Here is a 26,328-nt window from a genome sequence, read left to right on the forward strand (position 1 = left end):
TTTAGAATGCATGTTTATCACAATAGAAAATCACAATAAATTAAATTACTGACAATATGACACCTTGTTTGCAGTCCACGCTCTGATAATATTTTATTTGGTGTAAAACATAAATAAAACAGCTTTAAAGACTTAGCCAGGTTCACCCAGTATCTCAGTGGGTCTCAGTTTCAGACTTAGAATCAATGGCATTCTACCCAGGGAGAACATTACCCACTCCTTTCATTTTATTTGATATTAGTACTTAGCTAATAATAATAATATAATATGAAAGGATATAATTTACATTAATACAAATGTGCTGGGTAAAAAGAAAGAAATGGCGATGCAAGTAAGTTAAGCTTTCTGTCTTTCATAGATGAACAACCTTTCTTGGGTAGCAGAAGTCAGGAAAAATATGAAGCAAAACGTTTGTTCTTCAGCTTTGGACAGTAATAGCTTACTGCATTTATGAATAATTTCTTATAGTTTTTTATCACTTTCTACCCCGGAAGCTAAATTAGTTTTACAACTATTAATTGAATTGTCTAACTTCACTACACTCTGTGAGATAGAAAGGATTATTAACTCCACTTTACAGATAAGGAAACTGAGACGGGGAGAGGAAACGATTAGCTAGAGGTCACACTGGGAATCAGAGACAGATAAATCCCAAATCTCTCAATCCAGTGCATTAAGTGTTGAACATCATTCCTTCTCCACACAAACAGACATTAGAAATGAGACACAATTCAAATAGAAGCAATTAAAACAAAATTTCATTAAAGATAAAAGCTTCAGAAATTCATCCTATGCTGGTGATCCCAAACATTATTCTCTTCTGTCTCTGTCGCATCGTTTAAAGAGCAGATTATCCCTGCTTCCTTCCTCCCTACAACACCAGTATGTGCAGCACATCAGATCACTTGATACAGTCACGTAGCCCTCCTGCAAATATCTGCCCTGCCTACATGGTGTACAGTTTTGTATGCATGTAATCACCATTTCCATTGGAATACACACAAAAACGAATGCTGTGAAGTATGGGGCCATCTCTGCAAAGAGACCAGTCTCTGTATGACAGACGTAACATGTTTTTTCTTTTAAGAAACTGCTGGGCAAGTTCATGAATACTCTGTGCATGTTCTAACTCTCTAAATGCATGAGGGGATTAACAATAAAGCAAACACCTCTTACTTTTGAGATTTGTTTGACCTTACCACACTCACTGCCTGGTTGTTTAGGAAAGCTCTAGCACACTTATCTCGTACAGAACATTTCAGAACAATTTCATCTATCACCACTCTGAATAAGGTATTTGATTAAGCCACCTGAGTTGGTGTTTATTAGCTGACAGTTGTGAATACGTGAGCTAATTAAACACTTGCCACAGTGTACTTAGTCAACAGATTAGAATTTTCTTTGTTTTGATTTAAACTTAAGCATCTTTGTTGTAACTGCCTTAGTAATTACATCTAATCCTGGATTTCTTTAATTCAACAGATATTTTTCCATTACTTTCCACAGGAAAAAACACCAGGATCTCTATGAAAACCATAATATTATATGGGAGAAAATCAGGTCTCTATAAGATTCCAGTTTTGAAGCAACTTTAGTTTTTGGCTTTAGCACTTCTCTCCATTCTCTCTTCTCCATTGAATATCTGTACATAAGTTATTTAGTCCATTTCTAACAGCGAAGGTGGTCTCATGTTAGTTTGATGGGGCAGATATATCTCTAAAGAAGAAAATGGAGTTGTTACAGAGCAAACAGTAGGGCAGAAGTGCAGATTAGTACAAAACAAAATGCTTCAAATGTTGCCATTAATTGTTCCAAAAATCTTGTTTTAGCTACAACGTCTTCACCGATAACAGCCTTTCTTAAGTTCTCTTGAGCAAGTTTGTAAAATAGTTTCTAAATAGTATCATGGATCAAAATCAATCTATTTTGAAACAAGTCTTAATTCAGACCTCTGCAAATTCAGAATAGAATTAGCCTTTAGATTTTTTAAAAGTAAAATAAGCAATATATTTGCCTGTGCTGATTACAATGGAACCCCTGGGAATAGGATCTCAAGGATTTTATTAGAGGCACATGAAATCTAGAGCTTCAACAAACAACCTGGAACTCAAGAAAATGCAATTAAATACAATTAAAAAGACCTACAGTCATTATTGACACTGTTACTGCTGCCCATTACTTTCTATAATTGCATATGATTTTCTACCTGATAGTCCTGATCACTCTTACAAGGCCCAGAATGTGAATGCATTGTAATGTACCTCTGACTCTCCTCAGCTAAATTTATGATCAGTTAAATACTAAGATTTGGTCTAGTTGTAGACAGAATATTTATTTGGCTTGCGGATGGAACACTTCTTTTATTTACTTGTGATTGCTCTTAGGACTGTATATATTTGACGAACAAAACTATTGTGTAAAGAGTAATAGATGAATATTTGAAAAACTGTCAGAGATCCTTCACAATATTCTTTCCACATAGCAACAAAACAAGTTCAGTTTATGACTTTTATTTAAGAGAATCTAAGAAACAGATTTTAAAATAAAAATCTCCTGTTTGTTGTTGATAAGTGTAATAGCCTTTTTTAAACCTCAAATCACATACTTAAACTACAGCTATAAGGTGTTAAATTCCTGTGACCTAAGGCAGTTGAACATTAAAAAACAAAAACAAAAACAAAAACAAACAAACAAAAAAAAAAAAAAAAAAAAAAGGAAAGAAGGAAAAGGAAGAAACAGCCCTAAAAAACTCTGGAATGAAGCACTGCCCCCATTTTTGACCAGAGGCACTCCACAGCGGCAAATGTGCTCCATTCATGATGCTCCCAAAAGCCTGGGGCTGTGTGAGGGACAGGGATTGTCAGTGGCTCATGGACTGTCATGTCTGCACCTGGATTAATTTTCAAACCCATCCCCAGCAATTCCTCTAATACTCATTGTTGCCTCCTGAAATGCTGTGCAGAGGCTTCATCTGCTTCAGCTCCATTTTGGGTGCCAAGAGGAACGGAATGTTCTGCCACAAAATCCAGACTACAGCTGTGTCTGTTTAGTGTTTTGTTTTGAGGCAATACAAATCCTGAGAGCCCCCATTTACTGCAGGTTGGTGCAGCCTGCAGAACAGTGCTTGCAGGCAGTGGGTTTCCTTTCAGAAGAGCCCAAGCTGATGTCTGTTCTCCATATAGCCACCAATTGCATTTCAGTCTCTTGTGGGAGCACGTGAGCCTGTGACAGTGCTTACCACTTCAGGGTATGTTTGTGTTGCCGCTGGTCAGTCCAGATCAGAGGTGTGCACAAGGAGAAGACCTTGGGGCTGTTTGACCTGCTCTTCTGTTCACAGTGCAGAGAAGTCCCAGAGAAACCTAAACAGGATTCTTTGACGGCAAACTGACCCGGAAGATGTATTCCAAGAGTTTCTCCTAACGTGCTGCATTTACTAATGAGCATTCAGTGCCTGGGCCAAGATCTAATCTGCAGTAAACCCTCCAAAGTGCATATTGTGGATGTTTGGTTCTCAGCAGCAGCTGCTTCACTCTGCAGATCTGTTTTTCTCACAGCATGATGCTTGCTAACCTAAACAAAGCCTCAGATAGCTCCAAACCACATGTGATGATAGTGGTGATGGTTTGGGGGGCCAAATTGAAACTAGTCTGAAGTAAAGGCCCTGAACTTTTCATAACGTAGATGTACAGGCCTCAGTACTGATTAATTCATTGACTGTTACTTTATTGCACCAAATTACTGCCAATGTGGATGTAGAGCTCCTTGCTGTTAGACAGTGGCTTCTGATGCTTAGCCATGCCAACCAGCAAACAGATATCCCAGCCCCTGCAAAAATATACTGTTTCTGACAACTGAACATTTATGCACACATCTCTGATGCTATAACTCCATTGCATTCCTGAAGCTGAGACTGCAAGCAGGCAGAGGTGGGATATGTGCTACCACAAAGACCCTGCGATGGGCTGAGAAGGAATGCTGGTTTTCATAGCTTTGCTCAGTTAAGATTTAAATTCCATCATACAGCTTTTTTTCTGATGGTTTATTTAAATCCTGCAAATGCAGTTTTATTTTATTAATGTGCTTTACATCCGATTAAATTTTGTGTATTTTTTTTCTCTCTCCGTATCACCTAGCATTAAAAGTAGACTCACTGGAATATAAATAAATACGTAAGTGAACTCAAATCCACCATAATTCTGCTGGGTCTGATTTCATGGTAGCATTAATCAGAACTGAAATCATTGAAAATATTAAAGTGCTCTTGATAGGTAGTATCAAAAAGAAGTCCCCCAACTGCATTGCAGCTTCTCCTCTTGGAGAATGTAAACGCCAAAGAGGATTTCATGATAGAGCCTAAAATTAATCCGACGCAAGGCCAAGACACGTCCTTCATGGTCCCTATGAAAAGGGAACGTGCAAGATTTGACCAAATGTCAGAACTCAAAAGGTGTAAATGAAGGTTTTGACACATCTCTACCTTCTGCCTTGTGGTTTCAGTCTGCTATAGAATTAACCTGCAAAAGAATATAAATCATGGCAGAACTACAGACAGAGATCAAGGCTGCTTTAGATTAAGTTTTAGGTATATATCATGGTTCAGCACCACCTGTTTTGTATTGAAAAAGAATAATACTTAAGGGATATTTATTACAGTATAGTAAGAATCTTAAGAGCTTACATAGTCCTTTAAAGAATATACTGAAATTAAAGACAAAGTCCTACATGGGAAACTGACATTCCTTAGCATCTTTCAATGGACAGTCAACAGTTTTATGATAGTATTGTAAATAAAAACCATCCGTAATATACATTATTTTTGCCAGCATCCTGTAAAAATCATCAACATTACTTATATTGTGCTACTCACATATTTTACAGACATATCCTGTAAGTTACAAAGAATAAACTTAAATCATAATACTCACTGACAAATTTCTGTTATGCATCTATATTTATGGAGAATTTTATAAAAAGAATGTATTTGCTTCTTTGTAGCCATGCCTGGATCTACTTAATTTTCCTGTACTAGACATCAGATAAAATGGATTTAAAATACATATAACTTTTTATTTATGCATTGTATATGAAATTCTTGCACAGTATTTCAGTTGTTGTTTTATAATTTTCTTCTTATTGTTTTGATTTCTCAGTGTCCTCAGCAAACAAAGAACTTGATGAATAACCACATACTATCCTTGAGCCCTGCAGTTACCCATTCCTCTATACAGTTTCAGCCACTTATCCGTGTCAGAAGAACTCTCTGAACTATCATGAATCCAACTTCACAGCTGAATTCACGATAGCCCACACTATCCCACCCAGGGCTCTGGAGGGATTTGAGATTTTTTTAGTGATGCTTAGAATCCAGAGTTACACAGACTACATTACACAGACTCCTGTTTCCTGACTCTGGACACAGGAGCAGCAGCACTAATGGCATGTCAGGTGCACTGGCAGCCATGTAGCCAGCTGGCTGGCAGAAGATTTCTCCCTTCTGTTAATCTCTCATGTCCAGTTTTGGCCGTCCCAGCACAAGAAAGACATGGACTTACTGTCCAGCCTGGCGAACAAATGGCTGAATGGAATCCAGCTGCTGCTTGAATTGCCCAACTGGCACCTACGGAAAGGATGAAGCTGGGCTCTTCTCTGAGCTGCACAGAGAAAGGACAAGAAACAAGAATCAGGTTGCAACAAAGAACATTTGGAGTGGACAGAGAAAAAAGGTCATCTATGGGAGTGCTTAAGCACGGAAACAGGTTGTCTTGAGGGTGTAGGAATCTGTCTATTTGATCAGGCACTGGAACAGGCTGCCCACGAAGGTGGTTGAGTCACCATACCTGGAGATGTTCAGATGTTTAGATGTTGTGTTAAGGGACATGATTTAGTGGGGAACTGTTGGTGGTAGGTGGACAGTTGGACTAGATGATCACAGAGGCCTTTTCTAACCTTGATGATTCTGTAATTCCATGATTTACCCTTGAAGACAGAATTTATCTGGAGAAGGCCCACTGTGACTTGAACGCTGACAAAGCTCTGAGCAAGGGGCTGGATTTGATGACCTCCAGAGGTCCTTTCCAACTCAATTCTAAGCCTACAAGCAAAGCTTGCTACTCCTTCCACTGTAATACCTCTCATATCTGTTTTTCACCATCTATATACTAAATCTGTCATCTACATCCTCACAATATTGCATCCTGATTAATTCAAAACTGCTGTTTTCAGGCCATCTGTTACGCATATCTCCCCCCCCTCAAGTGAGTATATACGAAATATAGCAGCCATGCTACTCCCTGACCACAATTTTGACATTACTGACTTCTTATGTCTCATCACACTGCTGCTTATTTCCCCACACAGCGCAGTGGGTTTGTTTGCCAATTTGTCAGATTCTGCCACTGGGATCTGCCTGTGCTGGCAGATCCATGCAGCAAACCATGCACTGTGACCTGCCCTCCCAAGCTGGTGCTGGAACACCTTCCAGCCCTCCATTTCTCTCACACACAGTCCACTTACTGTGATGTTTTTTCAAGAAGCTGTCAGATGATGTTGACCAAGAAAGGTCACAGTGTCTGTCAATCTTTTTTTTTTTTTTTAAATGATTACATACTCTGCATGTTCCCCAATACTTCTACTGTGGTACATCTTAAATTTCTAAGAAAACATTGGAAATTATTCGCCTTCAGTAAAATAATTAGAGCAGTTTTTTCAAAGTGCATAGATTCCCAAACACACTAAGGGACATGCTTCTTCCTAAATGCATATTCAGGGTAAATGCCTCTTTTCCAGAAATACCAGTGAGAGGCAGGTGTGCCCTCTTTCAGTACATTTACTTGCCATATTTACTTGCTAAGGTATTTTCCCAAGTCCACAGAAATCTACACATTTCTCAAGGCAAGTCTTGAAAATTTGGTTCTTCATATGATGCAAATACAATAGCAAAAATAAAAATATCACAAATGACCATGGTAGATCTTCAAGCTGTTTTACAGTCCAGTATTACTTATGAGTTTTTGCTGGGTATGAAATTTAAAGTGAGAATGGAAAAGAAATTTCTGAAACAGATATAGTGTTTTTTATAATGCTTCTGTTTCTCTGATGTCTGTTCAATGGTAGCGGAAATCTGCAGTTGAAGTGGCAGTGCACACAGTGGAGAAGGACAGTGGTAACCTGGAAAGTAACCAGGAGTAATTGTGAGCAATGAGGATGAATTAATTCCTAACAAAGCTAGTCTTGAAAAAAAAACCAACAAAATATACCTTGAAAATACAAGTCAATTGCACATATAAAATGTATGCAAATATAGCCAAACAGCTACACTCATCACAGGACTGTATGCTTATTTTCACCAGATTGCCCTGCAACAGCTTTATACTAGAAATGGAGCCATTGTATAGCTCTATGTCCTGAGTGGAATGGAGGTTAAATCCATCAGACCTGCTAAGGTTTAATAAGTATGGAAATTATGTATCACTCAAAGAAGCTGCATTTCAGGGATAGTTTTAAAAAAAAAAAAGTAAAAAAAAAATGAAGCACACAGCTTCCAAAGCTCCAGCTATAGACGGGTTCCTCCACTGGGCAGTTCAGAGCAGGACCCCCAGGAGTCATAGAATCCTAGAGTGGTTTGGGTTGGAAGGAATCTTAAATATCACCCAGCCCAAACCTTGCCCTATCCCTATAGGAACTGGTAAAAAGTCACACTCTGTCTTATAAAACCTCTTTAGATACTGAAATGCCTAAAACCAGACTGTGAACAAAAGGGTGAAAATCATCCTGCATATTAGTATGCATAAATTTAGGTATATGCTTATAAATGTAACATGTCAGTTAGGTGCCTAAACTCCCATTCTGTATTGCAGATACATTCACTACAGCCACTGGAGTCTCTAAAACCATGCAGCTGAGTAAATGGACTCGTGCCATTGTTTATACCCACACTGTGCTTCTGCACAGATTCTCCTGGCGTTGAGGGTGTTGTCCTGGCTTCTGGCTGCTGTTCCAGAAGAACACTGTTCTCCCACACATCTGCTCCAGACCTGCCAGCTACGCCTGAATACCTGATGGGATCTCAGATGATGCTAGGTCCCTGTGCTAAATGAATTGGCTTGTGGTGGTGGTGTTAGGATGAGCTGAATTTTGTTCTAGCCTCCACTGGATGTACTAACTAGAGTTGACCCTGAGAATAACAACTCCTTCAAGTGCAGTAACACATGCAGATTGCTCTTTGTAGATACATCAACCTGCAAACAAAACCCCTCCCAAAGGTTTGATTGCACACAGTCATCTGGCGATGTCACTTGAGATGTCCCATGGTCTTTAGCAGGTCACTGCAAAAACAGCCAGTCCTAGGCCACGTTTGGCTGCTACCCGAGGGTATCTGAAATGTCATGTGGTACCTCCATGTGTAGGCAACCAAGTTACAATGAAAAATGAACTATTCCTACGAGGTATACTGAAATGATTAAAAGAAAATGATAAGAAATCCAGAGGAACAATAAAAAATCATCATCAGTTATTCAGTATCAAATGTTATGTGAATCAGTTCTTGGCACACTAGAGTGGAAAAGGCAGCCGGTACTGGTGAGTCCAGTCCATGCCACCCTTGGCACGACATCTTAAAGCCCTCTCCAAAAACATAACTCCTGTCCTTGAGCAGATAGCTCCTACCACTCTAACTGCCAAATGTGTCAATCAGCTGTAGCTCAGAGGTATATGGAATAGTTAGACATGTTCAGTACTTTTCACTGGAAAGAATAATATTTTTGTTGTTTCTTATGCTCTTTCCTTTCCTCTATAAGGGTTTAGACCGTGATATGAGACGAGCTGGATATCAAGCTGCAAATTATGGGATATCTGCCCTCAACTCTCTGTTTACAACTCTGTTAGAGAAAGTGGAAGCACTTACTGGATAACAACTCTGCATTTTTCATGTATTCAGAAAAAAACTGCAAACAATTACATCATCTTTGGCACTGTCCCTGTCCATTTTGGACCAAGAATCAGCTGTCTAGATCATGATAATTTGGTCTATCTTATGCCAAATGAAAAAAGAAGAAATTCTAGACAAAACCCTTTTTTTCCAAAGTGCTCTGACAAATTAAGCTACTTTAGGGAAGGATTATTAACATAAATAATGAATTAGTTTTGTACTGGATTGTCTGTGTAATGGGATGTCAGAAATGTTTGTGGCTGGACCCCAAACTGTACAGTCAGCAGAACTTAACCTCACTAACTGGAACTGAGATATGGATCTGGTTCTAAGTCAAAGGAAGTAAGCATTGGTCACTTCCTACATCTTTGTTCATTTTTGATTTGAAAATCTTTATGAGAAAATTCAGTATAAGGTAGAGGAAGAATAATATGAATAGAAACTTGGTGTTAAAATTTCATTGAAAAGAATCAATGCAATGTACATCAAAATTATAGAAAACTTTGCCTGCCAGAAGACTAAGGAGTGCTAGATTATACGAATGCATAATTTTTGAATACAAATACAAACACTGCAAAATCTTAAACAGAACTGTTTCTATCAGTCAAAACATTTGTGTGTCCAGCGCACCAGAATACCCCTTGATGCATCCACATCATCTTTATTTAGCACAATATATTACTTGCAGATTGAACTCGACAGCTATGACCAGTTTATAAAAGCAGTCCCACACAAAGTACAACCCCCAATGGTACTTATAGTAAGGGATTATTTTCTGGTTCTAGATACTTGTTGTAACAGTCTCTCTCTTTTTTTCTTTTCCTTTTCCTTTTTCTTTTTTCTTTTTCTTCTTCTTTTTCTTTTTCTTCTTCTTTTTCTTCTTTTTCTTCGTCTTCTTTTTCTTTTTTAACATTATTACAGTATTCTGTCCTTTTTCAGTAGAGACTTTGCAAATATGTGACTTGTTTTCTTGTTTGCTGCACGATGTGAGTAAAGCCGCCCATCTTTTTCATCTGAAAGACGTGAGGGACTGCGCAAGACGTGAGTTCATAGCAATCAGGTCCACCGCTGAGCTCAGCCTTCAGACCCGCCAAGCATTTCACACCGCTTGCAGAGCTCGGGCAGCAAGCACCCGCCTGGCATTCTCTTGCAGCTGGGGCTCCAACACACACATTGATTCAGCATTTACACAGCTCCTTTGATTTGACGCATGAGATCACGGAGCAGGAATGAAGCTGTTGCACGGCCGTGCTGCCGTAGCGGAGCCTCCTGCTCGCAGGGGTCCTGCTGAGGGATGCGTGCCGTCTGGCTGCAGCCCAATTGCCCAGCTCCGTGCCAGCCCACCACACCGTGCTGCCTGTCCCCTGTCCTAGGGCAGCATTCTTACAGGTACCGAAATAAACTGCACTCGGGAGCACTGCTACCTGAGAGCGTGCGATGCACAGTACTTGGAGTTTAGAATAAAGCAGACAGTGCAATAAATCCCCCAGTATTATATTTAGTAATGGTATCATTTGTGTCATTCGGGAAAGGGCTCTCGATTCGTAAAAACCCCACAGCTCTGAATAAATCACTCCTACAGTGGAGTGTTTGACTGATGAGACACTAACTGTCCTATAGTGAGAAAATTATTCAGACTGGGATGATGACAGGTTCCGAGAATGAAAAACAATAAGCCACAGAGAAGCTGGAAAGAACAGCGTGTACAAAAGACCAAAGGGCGATTGTCACTATCCCTGAGTAATGACCATAACAACAGGTGCTAAAACATACAATACAACTATATAGTGCTAGCCAATTTCTGGAGTGGCAGAAAGTTCAATAGCCAAGTGAAACCCTTTATAAGTGAGAGCGCCTCATTAGCACAATGAAAGGGACCAATAAAAATCGGTAGAGATCTTGCTTGCAGTGCCCAGAGGCCTGCAGTGTGAAAAAGCTTACTGTTTTCCCTTTGCATCTCATCTCTCTATGCTGCAGCTAATACAATAGCTGCCAAGAGGAAGAATAAGCTAACATTTTCTGCAGCCTTGAAATTGTTACAGTTTCTTTCCTTGTCTTTTTTGCCAACAAGATTCCTGTCTTACCAAGTACAGCATATAATTATTCCAAATTCTACTCGAAGATGCACACCTTTTCTTATCTAGCCTGCCTGACATATCTTGTTATAGTTTACAGAAATCTAAAATATGCTCTTCTGATAAACTGACAGAATAATAACAGAAATATGTATAGTTAATAATTGTGATAGGGTTTCCACATTATCTGGAGAAAGACAGAAGTGAATATTATGAATAACACTCTAAATGTAATTTATATGAAAGTATAAATCCCTACCAGCTGTTTCAGTTTACTAACAGGCCTGAAATATTATCAGGTATTAATTGCTAATAAGCATGATTCATTATGACTTACTGTGTGCTGATTTACTGCTCTCGGTAGTGAAGCAAGCAAAGAGAAATTGGCAAGGAGCAGTTGTGAAAATTAAAAATATTTTTACTTATCCATAGGCCTGCCAAATATGAATTAATGCTTGTCGTAGAGCATGTCAGCACTTGTGCTGATATTCAGTACCTATGTCATGCGGAGCCTTTCTTTTTTTCCCTCTAGATTTACAAACACTTCACACAGGAGAATAAAGCAGCTCTATTGTAACATTGTGCCGCGGAGCTCAGCCAGCTGCAGATATGAAGTGGTACCAAGCTGTCATCTGGGGAAATGCTGCATCCAGATTTGCTAGGTCCAGTTAGAGAGACCTGAAGGGAAATTTAGTGGAATAGTCTCCTGTATAATTGCTAATGACTTCAATGGTAAATTCAAGAGGCCTGAGAACAGGAAGCATAAGCCCCAGAGAATGATTTTTTGTTTGAAAGGCACATTAGCTTTAATCCCAAGCATATGTCTCTGCCTCCTGCATGAATACAGGAAAATCCAACAGAATAAGCAATACCATCCTTTGATTTATTTCTCTGACTGCTCGCACTTCAGCTTTGTCATCGAGCGATCCATTTCAGCCTCATCTGGGCACCTTGCATCTCTTTCATTCTGCTGTTTCTCAAGGCAGTTCTTGCTGCTGCTGCTCCCTCCCTAGTAATGCACAAAGAGATTTTGGCATGAACATCTAATGACAAAGACCTTTGAAAACTACAGAACTCATTTTTTAAAATCATTTTGTCTGGTCGGTAGCTTGCAGCACCACGCCAAACAGAATCGTCAAGTGGTTCAGTGGACTAAGATCAAAGATGGGCACCTGCGAGCAGGATCCTCTATTATCCCTTCAGTGTCAACAGTAATTGTTGCTAATTGAACAAGTTTGTTTAATAGTAATACAGCCCAAGAGACCATATTCTGAGCTGATGGAAATAGATCTGGTTCTGCTGAAGTCAGCTCTGCTAATCCATACCAAGTGAGGAACTGACACAAGGAGGGGAACAGTTAACCCGGTGCTTAACCTTATGAGCCGTGTGATCAGGTGCTGGAACTGAAGTGTATCTCAGAACTTGGCCTGATAAAGAAAAAAAAAGATTTTTCTTCTGCCTAAATTTAACTGAGAAGCTAGTAAGTACACTTTGATATCAGTAATCTAGAATATGTCCAATAGGACTTTAAGATGATAAAAATTAAAAGGTTAGGACAGCAAGAAGCTAGCCATCATTTTCTAAATGCTTTTACAAACTGATTTTTTTTGCAAGAATCAAAGCTCCTCTTCTCCACACCTAAATTTAACACACAACTCCAATCAATCAGCAAGCAGCAAAACCACAGCATTAGTGTATAGATTTAAATGTTTAAAGAAGTAAATACACAAAAATTCAGCACATCTTCAAAGCAGGCATCTTTATAAAAAGAGCTCGAATTAGAGCGTGGATCTATCAGATACATTTTAAATCCTGGCACAGTGAATGGGGGGAAAAAAAAACACAAAGGGCAAACAATCATTAAAATAACTTCCTGTAATAGTAAATTAGATAGAGCTTTAAAATATATCTACTAAGTGCATCACACCAGCTTGACTGTCAACAGCAAAATTATATACAAGCAATGCTTTCTGGAGTAGTAATTCACGTTAAAAATGAAATAATGTTATTTAGGGAGAGACTAAAACCAATTGTGATTGTAAACATACTTTTTATTTCAGAATCGGTGCTGGTTCCTTCACTCAGCTTAGTCAGGAGAGCCTACAAAAGACTCCAAAGCCCACCCTGTCCTGTCTAGCTACCTGCAATTCACGCACACCTGATTTATTAGTGCTTGCAGCAGTTCCCAGCAGCATCAGAACACCAGTGTGACGCTGAGCTGCTGTGCAGACTGTGAGGTAAATGTCTAAAGGAGTGCATGCTCTCAAGGCTGACCCAGCTGCAGTCTGAGCAGAGGAAGGTCAGTGTGGCTCTGGAGGTACAGCACGCACAGGATGTCGCACTGCGTGTGCTGCTGAGCAGAGGGCTGAGTAACGCTTGGCCCTGCTGGTAAACCCAGCACTATCTACTTACAATGCTTGTAATATTATTATTACTTTTGCTTCAGCTATGCTGATCCCCCCATCACATTTAGCACTTATTACACTGCACTTACATTATTCAAAATAATAATTAAAAAATCTATAAACTACCAAAGAAACAAACACATTATGAAAAGAGCTTGCAAAAACTCACTTGTCTAAATGCACTGCCATGAGAGCAGCCATATATTTAGCATGAACATAAAGAGTCCAAGCCCTTTTTTATGAAAAGAGCTTGCAAAAACTCACTTGTCTAAATGCACTGCCATGAGAGCAGCCATATATTTAGCATGAACATAAAGAGTCCAAGCCCTTTTTTGCAGTGAGAAGCCTTCTAAAACAGATACGCAGTGGGAGACATTGCCCTACACACGGGGCAGAGCCAGGTGGGTACCAGGCACTGCCATCCAGAGCTGGTGCCAATACTGGGGGCAGAATGGAGAAATGGATTGAGGCTCCAAAGCACATACAGAAATCAGGGCAAATTACAATATGTAGTAATAATGTAGCCATGGGATGAACAGTTCTGAGATGGCTGTCTGGAAAGAGAAGTTGGGAACTACCAACAAAGAAACTTCAGCTGATGTGGAAAGAGGAAATGACTTACAATGCCAAACTATTGTTGTTTATGTATATTGTAACTGTGTGCCTCTCTCGATTCCATTGATATTAGCTAATTGTGTGTATTACAGTGAAGAAAATACAGAAAAAAATACAAACCACATGCAAAAACAGCAGCATTTGAACACTGGCTGGTAATTCTTCGTTGGCTGTGACAGCATCTCTTACTTCATGGTAAGAACAATAGAAAATGAATCAGTAATGTCTGGCCTTAAAAAAACTTTTAGATACAGAATTGTTCACTTGCTGGTGGCTTCCTACACCATTAATGAAGATGCATGAGGTGTGGATTATGGAAATACCATTACTACATTTATCTCTTTAGTTTCTCTCAGATAACTGCAAAAGCTTACAGGTTGAGATGCGACACCATGAAACTGTGCTGTGTGCGGTAACATATCTGTAAAAGCCAATCTATTAAGAGTAATGGCATATGGAGACACTATTTTAAATGATCACCAAAGCACAGTGGCATGAAGTCAGTAAGCATCCTTTCAGAGTGTAATCTATATTACTGGGAAAGGAAGTTGCTCAACACTACATTCCCCAAAAGAAAAGCCTTGGCAACGAACAGGAACCAAATCTGCATTAGCTGAAAACAGCAGGTCCAGGGGTTGGACCAGATGGACCCAGAGGCCCCTTCCAACCTCAGCCATTCTGGGATTTAGTGAAACATTCATCAGTACATTTCTACTCAGAACTAGGCAAGTACCAAATGTGTACTTTTACTAAAGGCAGAGGGAGCGCAAGATCCAAGAACCTCTAACAGAAAAAGCAGAAGACAAAGGACAGCTGTGTTGCACAGTATGTTATGCTGCACTCTGCACACAGCTCTGTCACATCCAGTGCAGATGCCCTACAAACACTCCTGAATACACTTTGCCAAACACCCAAAATGGTTGGGCTGAGGACCAATTTCTTAATATCCAGAAATAGGAAATGTTTTGGTAGGCTGACAGCAAGCCAAGATAATTTCCAAAACAAGTGATGCCAAAACAATAATTGGATAGTAATAAAGCCAGGAAAGAGGGAGGAAATTAAAAATAAGTTCCAGCTAAAACATGAGCCTCAGTGCCACGCAGTTTCAGGGTCACTGTCCTAAAGCACAGCTAGACTCACTTCTTGTGCTCAAATTTCACTTTGCCTAGCTTTTAGAGGAGCAAAAAGGCAAGAGTTTGGCTGGTTTAGATCTATATGCAAGCTGTGAATTACATTATTCTGACAATAAGGCCTGGCACCACAAACAGCCTTTGGAGACAGCAGTGCTGGCATGCTTTAAGCTACCCATGGGTTCATTAAGCTGCTGGCCAGGATGATGCTGGATTCTCATCTCTAGTCCGAGTCTGGCAAAACCCCTCCACAACAAGTATTTCCTTTAAGATTAGGAGGGAGGCTGTGTGAATAAACAGATGCTCTGATTTCTTACAAAAATTCCCCTGCCTGTGCAGAGGCAAGAAAGAAAAACAGTTTGAAGATACTTCATTATCTCTAAATATGTTTGTCTGATTTTAAAATAGTTCAGAAATAAAGGATGCTTACACACTCTCACAGCTAAACATTAGAAAGCACAATAGAGATATCCCAGCTAGAATTAAGGAATGTGGTAACATTTAATAGCAATATATTAACTGTTAATTTAAATAACTTTTAAATATATTTTTCATCTCTGAACCCAATTTTCTAAACCAACAGGTTATTTTCAGTTGATAAAAAATAACAGCTTTCATTGAAACTAGTGTCTTTTTCAGCAAATATTATCTGTATGACTTTTGTTTGCATAACTACAATCTTAGAAATGTTTGTTGTTGCTTTCTGGATTTCCAAATTCAGAAGAAAAATCTCTACAGGGAAACCTTCTTGTCTCTTTCTCAGTTGCAGACCTATTTTGCCTCAACTTTTTAAGCAAAAGGAAAATAAAAATGTAATTCTGTACCCTGTACTGTTTTCAGAGTTGAGAAAGTGATGTAAATTACAGAGTAGATCAATGAAGAGGAACGAAAGAAAAAGGAAAAAATTGCTCATTTCCCCTCCAAACAAGAAACAAAGGGAGGAATACAAAAGAAGTAAAACATCCAAATGATGAACAAGAAATGAGAATTCTAAATCTATAATTAAAAGAGCAGACTTTGACCAAGAGAAATTTATGTTTTGAATACTATAGCAGTGAAACAACTTAAAAATATTCATTAAACTATCTTCTATATTTTGCAAGTGTAGTAGTCCTCAAAGCCAAAATAAGGACAGAGCTGTCATTCCTTTGGCAAGGCTTACCAGGAACAGTGCTGCTATAAGAATGGAAATGAAACAGCATAATTTGTCCTGAGGACACGACAAAGTGTTCGATTTTTGAAGTTGTGAATTGAAATGTAGGCAAAACAATCTCTTTATTAAAGCACAATTTCATCAGCACAAGGCTCTGATAACATCTGATTTCAAACTTAATATGTCCAGGATGACATTTAATAATATCCCCCCAAAAAGCAATCCAGTTTAGCCTTAAAAAGGATGTATGTCTTGAGAAAGCAAGAAATGCTTTAAATACATTTACTGACATGCTGTGAAAATATTTAGCCAGAAGTATCTGTTGTGTTAGATAAATGGTGAAAAAGGTGATTCCTTCAGCCATCCCTTCCTTCAGTCATTCCCTACACTCACCCCCTTAACATCTCTGACAATACGCAGAGTTTTCAAATACCACATTCAGCAACAAACATAGGTCTTTATTTCCATCTACGTTAGCTAACACACTTGTTTTTAAAAACCAGAAGTACAATAGCAAGGTAATTTAAAACACAATCTCATTTTCTTAAGATACATATGCCCTAAGAAACAAGCATGTCACCTGCTGATTCACCAGATCCACTTAGGGATATCCTGCCTAATTGTGCATTGCCTATATGTTTCAGCAGCAGTACTTGAGGACATAAATGAACTTCAGCACAAAACACTTTTTAAGATAGGGGCTTCCGAAGTGTCATGTCTCACAGGCAAAAATTCAAATATAGAAATATTGAGGTATTTTCTAAGTTATTTAGTCATGTCAGTTAAACAACAAAACCAGTTTCATTTTATCATCTTGTTCAGGGTTATGCAGGAAGCCTATGGCAGAGCTGAGATCTCTGTTCCAGGCTTAAAACTTACACTGCTGCACCACCTGTTCCTTTCCACGTGTCTCTGAAAAGACACATTAAATACAGATGCGCAAGTACCACAGTGTGACACACCATTATCAAGCAATCAGATCCAGGCAGTTCCCAGACCTAGGTGCAGTTTCTAAATGAAAGTTCTAAGCACTTTGTTATTTCAAAACTAGGACTAATACATTCACAAGAAATAATCACTTATTAATTTAGCCTTAATGTGGTGTAGAAGGCAAGCCTACTAGAGAGTACTGCTACAAAGGCAGGGCATTTTTCAGTATTTCCAGTCCATACCTGGTGAAGGAGGGGTGCCAGCAGAAAAGCCTGCTTGCAAGACAAAAGAATGAAAGTTCACTGTTTTGATTTCCCTTTTTTTTTTTTCTCCTAAATCACAGAATCACAGAATGGCCCAGGTTGTAAGGGACCTCAAGGATCATAAATCTCCAACCCTCCTGCCACACGCAGGGCCACCAACCTCCACATTTAATGTTAGACCAGACTGCCCAGGGCCTCATCCAGTCTGGCCTTGAACACCTCCAGGGACGGGGCATCCACAACCTCTCTGGGCAGCCTGTTCCAGCACCTCACCACTCTCTCTGTAAAGAACTTCCCCCTGACGTCCAACCTAAATCTCCCCTCCCTCAACTTAAAACCATTTCCCCTCATCCTGCAGTTATCTACCCTTTCAAAGAGTTGATTCCCCTCCCCTCTGTAGGCTCCCTTGCTGAGGGTGCACTCGATTCCGTCATCGATGTCATTGATAAAGATGTTAAAGAGCACCGGTCCCAAGACAGACCCCTGGGGGACACCGCTCGTTACCGGCCTCCACCTGGACATGGAGCCATTGATGACCACCCTCTGTCTGCAGCCTTTCAACCAGTTTCTTACCCATCGAGTGGTCCACCCATCAAATGCACATTCCTCCAGTTTGGAGATAAGGATGTGGATTGACCTCAAAAGAGGTTAATTGACACTGATATCGGGTATTTTAATGTTGAAGTAATATACCAAACTGAAATGCAAAGTAGATACACTGTGAATCATTACTCCAAAAGCCAGCTGCTTCTTGTCAGAAAAGGAAAGTTCCTTTTAACTGTCTTCCGAGACTGATATAAAACAAGTTATATGACAAGGTTTTTTTGTACCATATGTTATCAGGTATTTCTTAAAGCATAAATTATGACTAATTTTTATTTTTTTTTAATGGAAGAGAAGAATTATTCCAGACAAGCAATCCAGCTAACAATAATTCCACTTCTGATGTTTCAGGGAATGAGAAATGACTCCCCCAGTGGTGCTTTCAGTAACGCTAGGAAGATCATTTGAAACACCTCAACATGCAAATTTCTAACACACTCAACAAATACTTGGATTTCGCAGTAGCTTATGTGCAGTAGCCCTTATGAAATTAAAAAATAAAGATTTTATTTCATAATATTTTTTCAAATATGTTTTTAATCCACACTTGCTTTATTTTTGCAAAAGCCTTAATTTCATCAAATTAATAGGACATTTGGCCCCGTTCCTTCATAGGAAAGTGTACAAATTCTATAGTGGCTTTGTCATAAGCTAAATCATCAGAAGAAATTTCATTAAAATGTGTAGTTAATAAAGTCCTTATTCAGTCAATTAGATATTTAGTCTCTAGAAAGCTCTTTAATTTCATAATCTCCTAACTTTAATGCAATTTCTATTATTCTGTTTTGTATATATTTTTGTGTTATTATAAATTATATTTCAATAAAATATTTCTGTCATTCGTGAATATTTTTCAGAGTTATAAATTCTCATGGCATTTTGTAACGATTCTCATTAGTCCCCTTCCTTTGCTTCCTTATTAGTATGTCGTTACTTAATGACAGCATTGGACTATTTTCACAAAAATAAATTAAAAATCTTTTTTTTTTTTTTAATTCTATCTGTGATTATGACAAAGCACAATAAAAAAAAACCCTGCATTTATATGGCTGTCACGGTGCTTGACTGCCTCTACCCATGGCAAACAAATAAAAACAAAGACAAAAGATAATCTCTGCAAAATTAATTTCCATAGTATAGTAATACCCCATTTATTTAGACTATGGAGCAGGTAAGTGCTCACAGTCATAGTTCTTACCTTCCAGCCGCACAACCAAATAGAAAATGACACTGGACTGAGGAACATGGAAGGGATGTGCTCAAATCTCACCCAGCATGGAGTCAAAATGCCACACAAGCACACACTCCTGGAGGTGCTTCTGGCTGCTGAAGGCTAGGCATGTAATCATGGCATGAATAACATCTGGGCAAGAGAGAAACGTGCTCATCTCTCTCTAGGTCATCTGCTGTTGTCCTTGCTCCTTACTGCCTGCATGCTAGTCTACTTCACAATACAAATGCACATTCATAAATTTTGTGAGATGGTGCTGGTTATGAGCATGAGAATCTTTAATCTTCAAGTAACTGAATGTGTTGTTCTAGGACTGCCTTGAAATAGTGATCATGGACCTCATTACCACAACCCTCTTCTTTCACATTCTTTGTTAACAAATATTGTTTATTTGACTGTTCATATGGAAATAAAGATGCAACTAAGTAGGGAGACTGGCTGTTTCAAATATAGTTCTGATCATAAAAATTAGCCCCACTGAAGATAAGAGAAGCCATCGTCATGGAGACCATTTTGTTTCTGCCTAGCTCATCCCAGATAGCAACTAAGCATCCACCAGCTTCTTGCTGATTACCCACTGCCAGTGGGATGGGAGAATGCATTGCATGGAAAAGCAAGAGCAAGAAAGAAGTTGTGGGTGCAGATACAGATCAATAAGTGAAAGAAAAAAAGTCAAAAATCAACGCAAAAACAATCATTCAGCACCTCTCACAAGGAGCCCAGCCAGTTTCCAGGCCAATTTCAGACAGAAATCACGCAGTTCAGTGTGACTGCTCCTGTCTGTCCGATCCAGGTCAGTACGAAAGGTTCTCACTTGCTTTGCAGTGGCGATGCTGATCGGTCTCGGCACATTTTCAGTGGGAGTGGTGATGCTACAAGTGCATGAGGTGTCACCACGCAAAGTGCTTCTTTATGTCTGAAAATGATCCACTTACTCTTCTGTTATGACCAGAGTCACTTTTATTACACTATAAACCAATAAACAAATAGGCCTGGGCCTATTTGTGCTAAGATCTCTACAGATTGATACAGCTTGTAATAATAAAACTGAATTTACCCTTCAGAGCAACATTATATAAAAAAAAAAATAATTGGGGAGAAAGCAATGATATTTGTAACAAAAATAAATCACAGGAGGGAGTTAATAGTGGCTGTAATTTCTTTACATGTGATTATATATGAATTTTTAGTTCTAAAAAGAATTACGTTCGCCCATTTCCACTCGCTGCCCACCGACAGCGCGGAGCGGCAGACACGAAGCGGGAGGCGCCATCGGGCTCCTCAGCGGCCGTCCCGCCTTCCCGCCTTCCCGCCCGGCGCAGCGCACGCGCCGCAGCCATCTCCTAGCAACGGGGAAACACGGCGCGGGCCGCTGCGGCGCGATCGCCCCCGGGCGGTGCGAGGGGCTGGGGCGCCCGAGGGCAGAAGGGCGGAGCGGCGGAAAACGGCCCGCTGAGGCTCGGGCGCCTTCAGCTCCAAGTAAGCAGAAATAACGCGTTTGTGGAAGTAGCGATGAGAGTCTTAAAGTCGGAACCGTAACAGGGAAGGTTTCGGCCCGGCCGCGTCACGCGCTGAGGCCGCCGTTGGGGGCGGCGGAGTGCGGAGCTCCGGGCGGCAGCCTGGTTCGTCCCGCCCCGCGCAGCCGGGAGCCTTCAGAAGCTACGGGACAGGGTTTTAAAGACGCCAAAGCCTGGGTTATTTTTTAGCTTGAGAGCGTAGGTTAAAGTTTCGTTCAGTCACAGCCGAAACCGGCAGCTCAGCGCCTGCTTGGGCAGCACCTCTCCTGGAAGGAAAGCGGGCGCTGTTACAAGATTTACAATGAAGCTGTAGGGCTTATATAGCTATAGGACTTATGCAGAATTCCTCTGAAACAGGTATGGGGCCTGAAATAGCATGGACAGTAAACGAGAGGGGAAAAGAATCACAGAATCACAGAATTGCCAGGGTTGGAAGGGACCTCAAGGATCATGAATCTCCAACCCCCCTGCCACATGCAGGGCCACCACCATTCCACCCAATGCTAGACCAGGCTGCCCAGGGCCCCATCCAATCTGGCTTTGAACACCTCCAGGGACGGGGCATCCACAACCTCCCTGGGCAGCCTGTTCCAGTACCTCACCACTCTGTCAGTAAAGAATTTCCCCCTGACATCCAACCTAAATCTCCCCTCCCTCAACTTAAAACTATTTCCCCTCATCCTGCAGTTATCTACCCTTTCAAAGAGTTGATTCTCCTCCCCTCTGTAGGCTCCCTTTCTCACCTTTGCTGATGGAAATACCAGCATGTTTAGAATTTTTATCGCTGCTGCCATTTTCTGATTATCTTATGTTCTGCTGCTATGGTGAATGCCAAGATGGGCCTCTGAATCCTTACAGCTCCTACTGCTGTCTGCAAACCTACTGCGTGTACTTCTATTTTACACTGTAATAGACCTTTTCTTTTACCCCACTATTAAAATATTACAGGCTAATTAGTGAGGATTTAAAATTAAATAATACTCTGTCCTTCTAAACTTAAAGATCACAAGTGTGGTAGCGACACAGTTGAGATGCTTCCAATGCATGCAGGGAAGTGTAAGTACAATTTTGTACAAGACAGGAGAGGTGCTGTGTTCAGCTGAGGTCAGCTGTGCTTTCAAGAGGTTCAGCTAAAATAAATCTGGAAAGGATTTAATAATTAAAAGAGGGGAGATTTGGATTGGATATAAGGAAGAAGTTTTTTTACGATAAGAGTGGTGTGGCACTGGCACAGGTTGCCCAAAGAGGTGATGGATGCCCCATCCCTGGAGACACCCAAGGTCAGGCTGGATGGGGCTCTGAGCACCTGATCTAGTGTAGGTGTCCCTGTTCATTGGAGGGGAGTTGGACCAGGTGACCTTCAAGTTGGCTCTTCCAACTCAAATGATTCTATGCAAGGATGATGTGGGTAATAAAGAATTGGGCGTTTTGGAGGATGTTAGAAGAGCTCTTTACCCTGACCAAATGAAGGTAGAGTAGAGTTATGTTTGTTATCTTTAAATATATTTTGTTTGTACTGCATATAAATGATATAGTATATAGTATGAGTACAGTATAGTTAATGTATGATATGTAGTAAAATTACTTAGGACTATATAGGATGTATAGAATATAGTAAATATATACTGTGTGGTATAAATATTTAGTAATCTACTAAAATATTTTGTCATGTGCTAGGAAAGTGAGAAATTGACAAAAGCTTGAATACAACACAGATACACAGTAAACTATACTAAACAAACAAAAAACCAAAAATATCTGTAGTTGTCTGAGCAACAGCTTTTCAGTGAGAGGAGTGGGAACAAAATACCCACTGTTTTTTTTTTTTAAGTTATAGCATTGGAGTTTTCTGGTGGGATTAATGTGATGTGGTACATGTGGCAGGCAGGATTGAATCCAGTCATTTAGATTGCCGCTTTCAGCTCTGTTATGTCCCTATGAAACTGGTAGAGGGAAACATTCATTTTAAGACAGCTGCTTAAAATCTCGAGTGTATTTAATTTTTACTTATTTTTAAGATGTATTTCTTCCTAAGGCAGACCTCTTTGGCTTCTATATGAGGAATATCCCGCTATCATTGTTCAGAAAATGGTAACCTCTCTCTCCTCTGTATCTCTTTTTTTCTTTTTTTTTTTTAGATTAAGTCAATTTTTCTTAGACAGTTTCTCAAGGGATGAGGGATTTCACTGAGTCTCAGCGAGACATTTGAAATCACACACATAATTTCTAAAAATCTCCTTCATGGGAGTTGTCACAGCTTGGATTCTCCAAGGATAGACCCCAGGTTTGATATTACTTAATATGTTCATTATAACTTGGAAATGAGCAATAACATGGAGAAATCAAAATTTTCTACTGAGATAAGATAGTTTCTGTTAATTAAGATGATTGCTAGAAATGTCTGAGAGCTATTCTGCAGTTAGGTGAGCTGATAACACTGCAACAGATGAAATTAGTTGTTGATACATGGAATGTAATTTACATAGGCAGCAGTATTTGGAACAATGCACTTTTCAGTAAACCTGCATTAACTATAATCTGTTGAGGGAATGACCTGTTTACCATGTGTGGATAGCTTAGTGAAAATCTTCACTGAAGAAATTGGGTAATAATTAATCCTCAAAAAAGGCATAATGTCACTGTAATAAATCAGTAGTGTTCTAGAATTGATTGTGGTATTCCAGATTAGGTTAATCATATCTGAGAAAGAAAGATTTAACAGTCACAGAGGGGCTCTGGGACAAGAAACAAATACGTCTGGAAAAGCTATATGGAAGAAATAATTAAGACAGCTTAGAAAGGTGATAAATCAGAATGTACAGGGAACCATAAAAGAAAGTAGAGAGGATCAAGGCAGGGCATCTTTTATCTAAATTTGTACTACAAGAATGTGGGAATGTTGTATTGAATTGAGTAACGCATTTAACCTGTTTGCATATTTTTTAAGTTTAAGGAGTAGTTGCTTATTAAGTATACTTGACAATTGGACCCATGCCATAGTGTGCCATAGAATGAAGATAGAGGGTTTAAACATTTGTGGTCACTAAAAATAGGTACTGTTGTTAGAAAGAGCATGCCAACTTGTTGTCTAAACATTTGACTTTGGGGAAATAAAAACCCATAACAGATGAAAACAGATGAAAGATTGGTCAGGCACTGGAATGGGCTGCCCAGGGAGGTGGTGGAGTCACCGATCCTAGAGGTGTTCAAGCAACATTTGGATTTTGTGTTGAGGGACATGGTTAGTGAATACTATTGGTGATTGGTGAATGGTTGGACTGGATGATCTTGTAGGTCTTTTCCAACCTTGGTGTTTCTGTGATTCTGTAATCTAGTGAAGCAGTCATCTGTAGTTAAAAGCAGCAATGCTTAATGTCTTGGAAGCCTAATTTATTTGTCTTGGTACAGTGACTAGAAATAGGTGGCTACCTTAGATTTGTGGTGTAGAAAGCAATTTACACTAGCAGGGAAGTTCCTAAAGTAAACCAATGAAAGGAAGTAAGCAGAGGAATAATGGTCATCATTATCTGAAGATTTGATACTTAAAATCTGCTCCACTGGGCGGGCTTCTGCAAGAAATCTTACGAAAGATGAAGTAACTTTTCCTTATTTTGTTTGAAGTGGCAAAGATGCCAGCTCATTCACGCAACAGCCAGAAAGTTTGAGGGTTCAACTTTTGAACTAAAAAGTCCACATTCATGACTTTCCTTTGAATCATTTTCCACTTATGGGTAAAATGTTCTAGTCAGATGTTACCAGAAACTGTTCCTTCAGCCACGTTTAATAATAACGGCTGTGTTGTGTCATGTGCCTAGTTCTGCTCGTGCGCAGTCTACTGTGATAGCATCAACCAGACCTAGCCTGGCATGTGGATTCATGTGGAGAAACGGTGAAATATTTATCTCACTCATTTTAATTGTCAGCAGTGTAAATTCAATATATGAGCTAGCAACTCTAGGTTTCATTTTTGGTCAGAGGAGAAAATGGTCATTTTTGACGGTGTGATTCACCTGACCAATTTTAGACTCTTACTTTAGAATGATCTACCTTAATGGCTGTTGGACGTACTGGCTAGCTCTCCATCCATTGTTAAGGACAGTGACTAGCTTAAGTAATGATGCCTGATATAGTTCTGGTCCTGCAGAAAAGCTGGAGGCCCTTCTGAAATTTGGACTGAAACAGGGCAGTGGGAGAGTTTTGGGGACTGTCATTTTGGAAAGAAGATGTAGTTAGACCTCATGTCTGCCTTAATGGCTGGGAGACAGCATCTGATTGTATCACTGCACTGAGGAGGGCTGGGAGCAGAGTAAAACAAGGCTGTTTGGCACTGAAATCAGTACATTCCAGGTGAAGGACAGGAAGTAGCACCGAATGATAGCTCCATAGACTGCTCAGCTATGCACTGGCTACAGCTGTTTAGTCAAAGTCCTTTATTACCTCTAGCTCTATATGATTTAAACAGTCAACCCTTTCATCTCAAGACATGTGAAAACTACACTCCTAGTAACTTAAAGAACGTAAAGTATAGAACACTACTCAAATAAGAATATTATTTGTCCTAAAGATTTAATTAACTACACTTAATTGGTTGTGAATAAAGTTCGAGGTTTCAAAGCATTTTCAGGTAACATAAACCCAACATTTAATCACATTAAAAATACAAATCCCACTAAAAAATTTGTCTGAATTAAAAATCTGTAGAATAATAAACTGAGTCAATGATATGCATTCTATACACAGTTATAGAGAGAAATTGACTTATGGACCAGTAACCTTTAAGTATTTGTATTCAATACAGAAGATGCATTTCTAGTGTTTAATATATTCTAGAATACTGCATGACTCATAGCAGTTGTTGTCTCACTAAAGGCAGAATACAAAGGGCTTTGTGGGGATCAAGCACAACAACAGTTGTTGGCAGAGTGCATTGAAATCCAGCGCAGTAACTGCAGTAGAGAAATAGACTGAAAGGCAAAATCCATGGTAATGTAATTATCCAGTTTCCTGTGCTTGTTGCTGCATATGATACTCCCTTTTGAGTATTACTGAGGAACCAAATGCTTCTGAACTTGGGGAGCAACACACACATTCCTTGAAAATATCCTTGGAAGTTGGATGCACTTATAAAGCGTGAAGAAATGCAGCTAAAAGCTTTGGTCATTCACAGTGTTAGAATATGTACAATATTTGAGTATGTGAACGTTAGTTGTACAATGCTTTCTCTTACAGGTTAATTGGTCCCTAGCCAAAACTGCAATTTTGAAACACTGAATTCTTCTGTGTTTGTGTGTCCATACTTGTGCATATATATGTGCACAAGGGTAAAGTAGATTGGAACTGAAAAATCTCTGGTTTTATGAGTCTTCCTCCCAAGGCTACAATTAGTGACAATTAGTTTAAAGCCTGCAAAGCTTTAAACTCCAGATCCGTGTTTAGGATGTCCTTATCAGCTGGATTCACTACTGCTGTAGCTTATTTGG

The 26,328-nt window shown here is 39.6% G+C and overlaps 1 protein-coding gene across 5 annotated transcripts in view; it reads left to right on the forward strand.

Annotated features, from left to right (window-relative positions):
- The first annotated feature begins 20,422 nt into the window (after positions 1-20,422).
- Positions 20,423-26,328, forward strand: part of ARMC3 (armadillo repeat containing 3) — a 64,912-nt gene continuing 59,006 nt past the window's right edge. For 2 of the 5 annotated variants that reach the window (XR_016467819.1, XM_031614354.2), the window contains exon 1: positions 20,424-20,810. The gene's annotated coding sequence lies outside the window, so the exon portion shown is untranslated. Of the gene's footprint in view, positions 20,811-20,964; positions 21,206-22,986; positions 23,133-26,328 lie in introns of those variants that run through there. The other 3 variants (XM_090142937.1, XM_090142939.1, XM_090142938.1) reach the window with 3 other exon arrangements.

Source organism: Phasianus colchicus, chromosome 6, assembly GCF_987193195.1.
Source record: "Phasianus colchicus chromosome 6, bPhaCol1.hap1.1, whole genome shotgun sequence".
NCBI lineage: Eukaryota > Metazoa > Chordata > Aves > Galliformes > Phasianidae > Phasianus > Phasianus colchicus.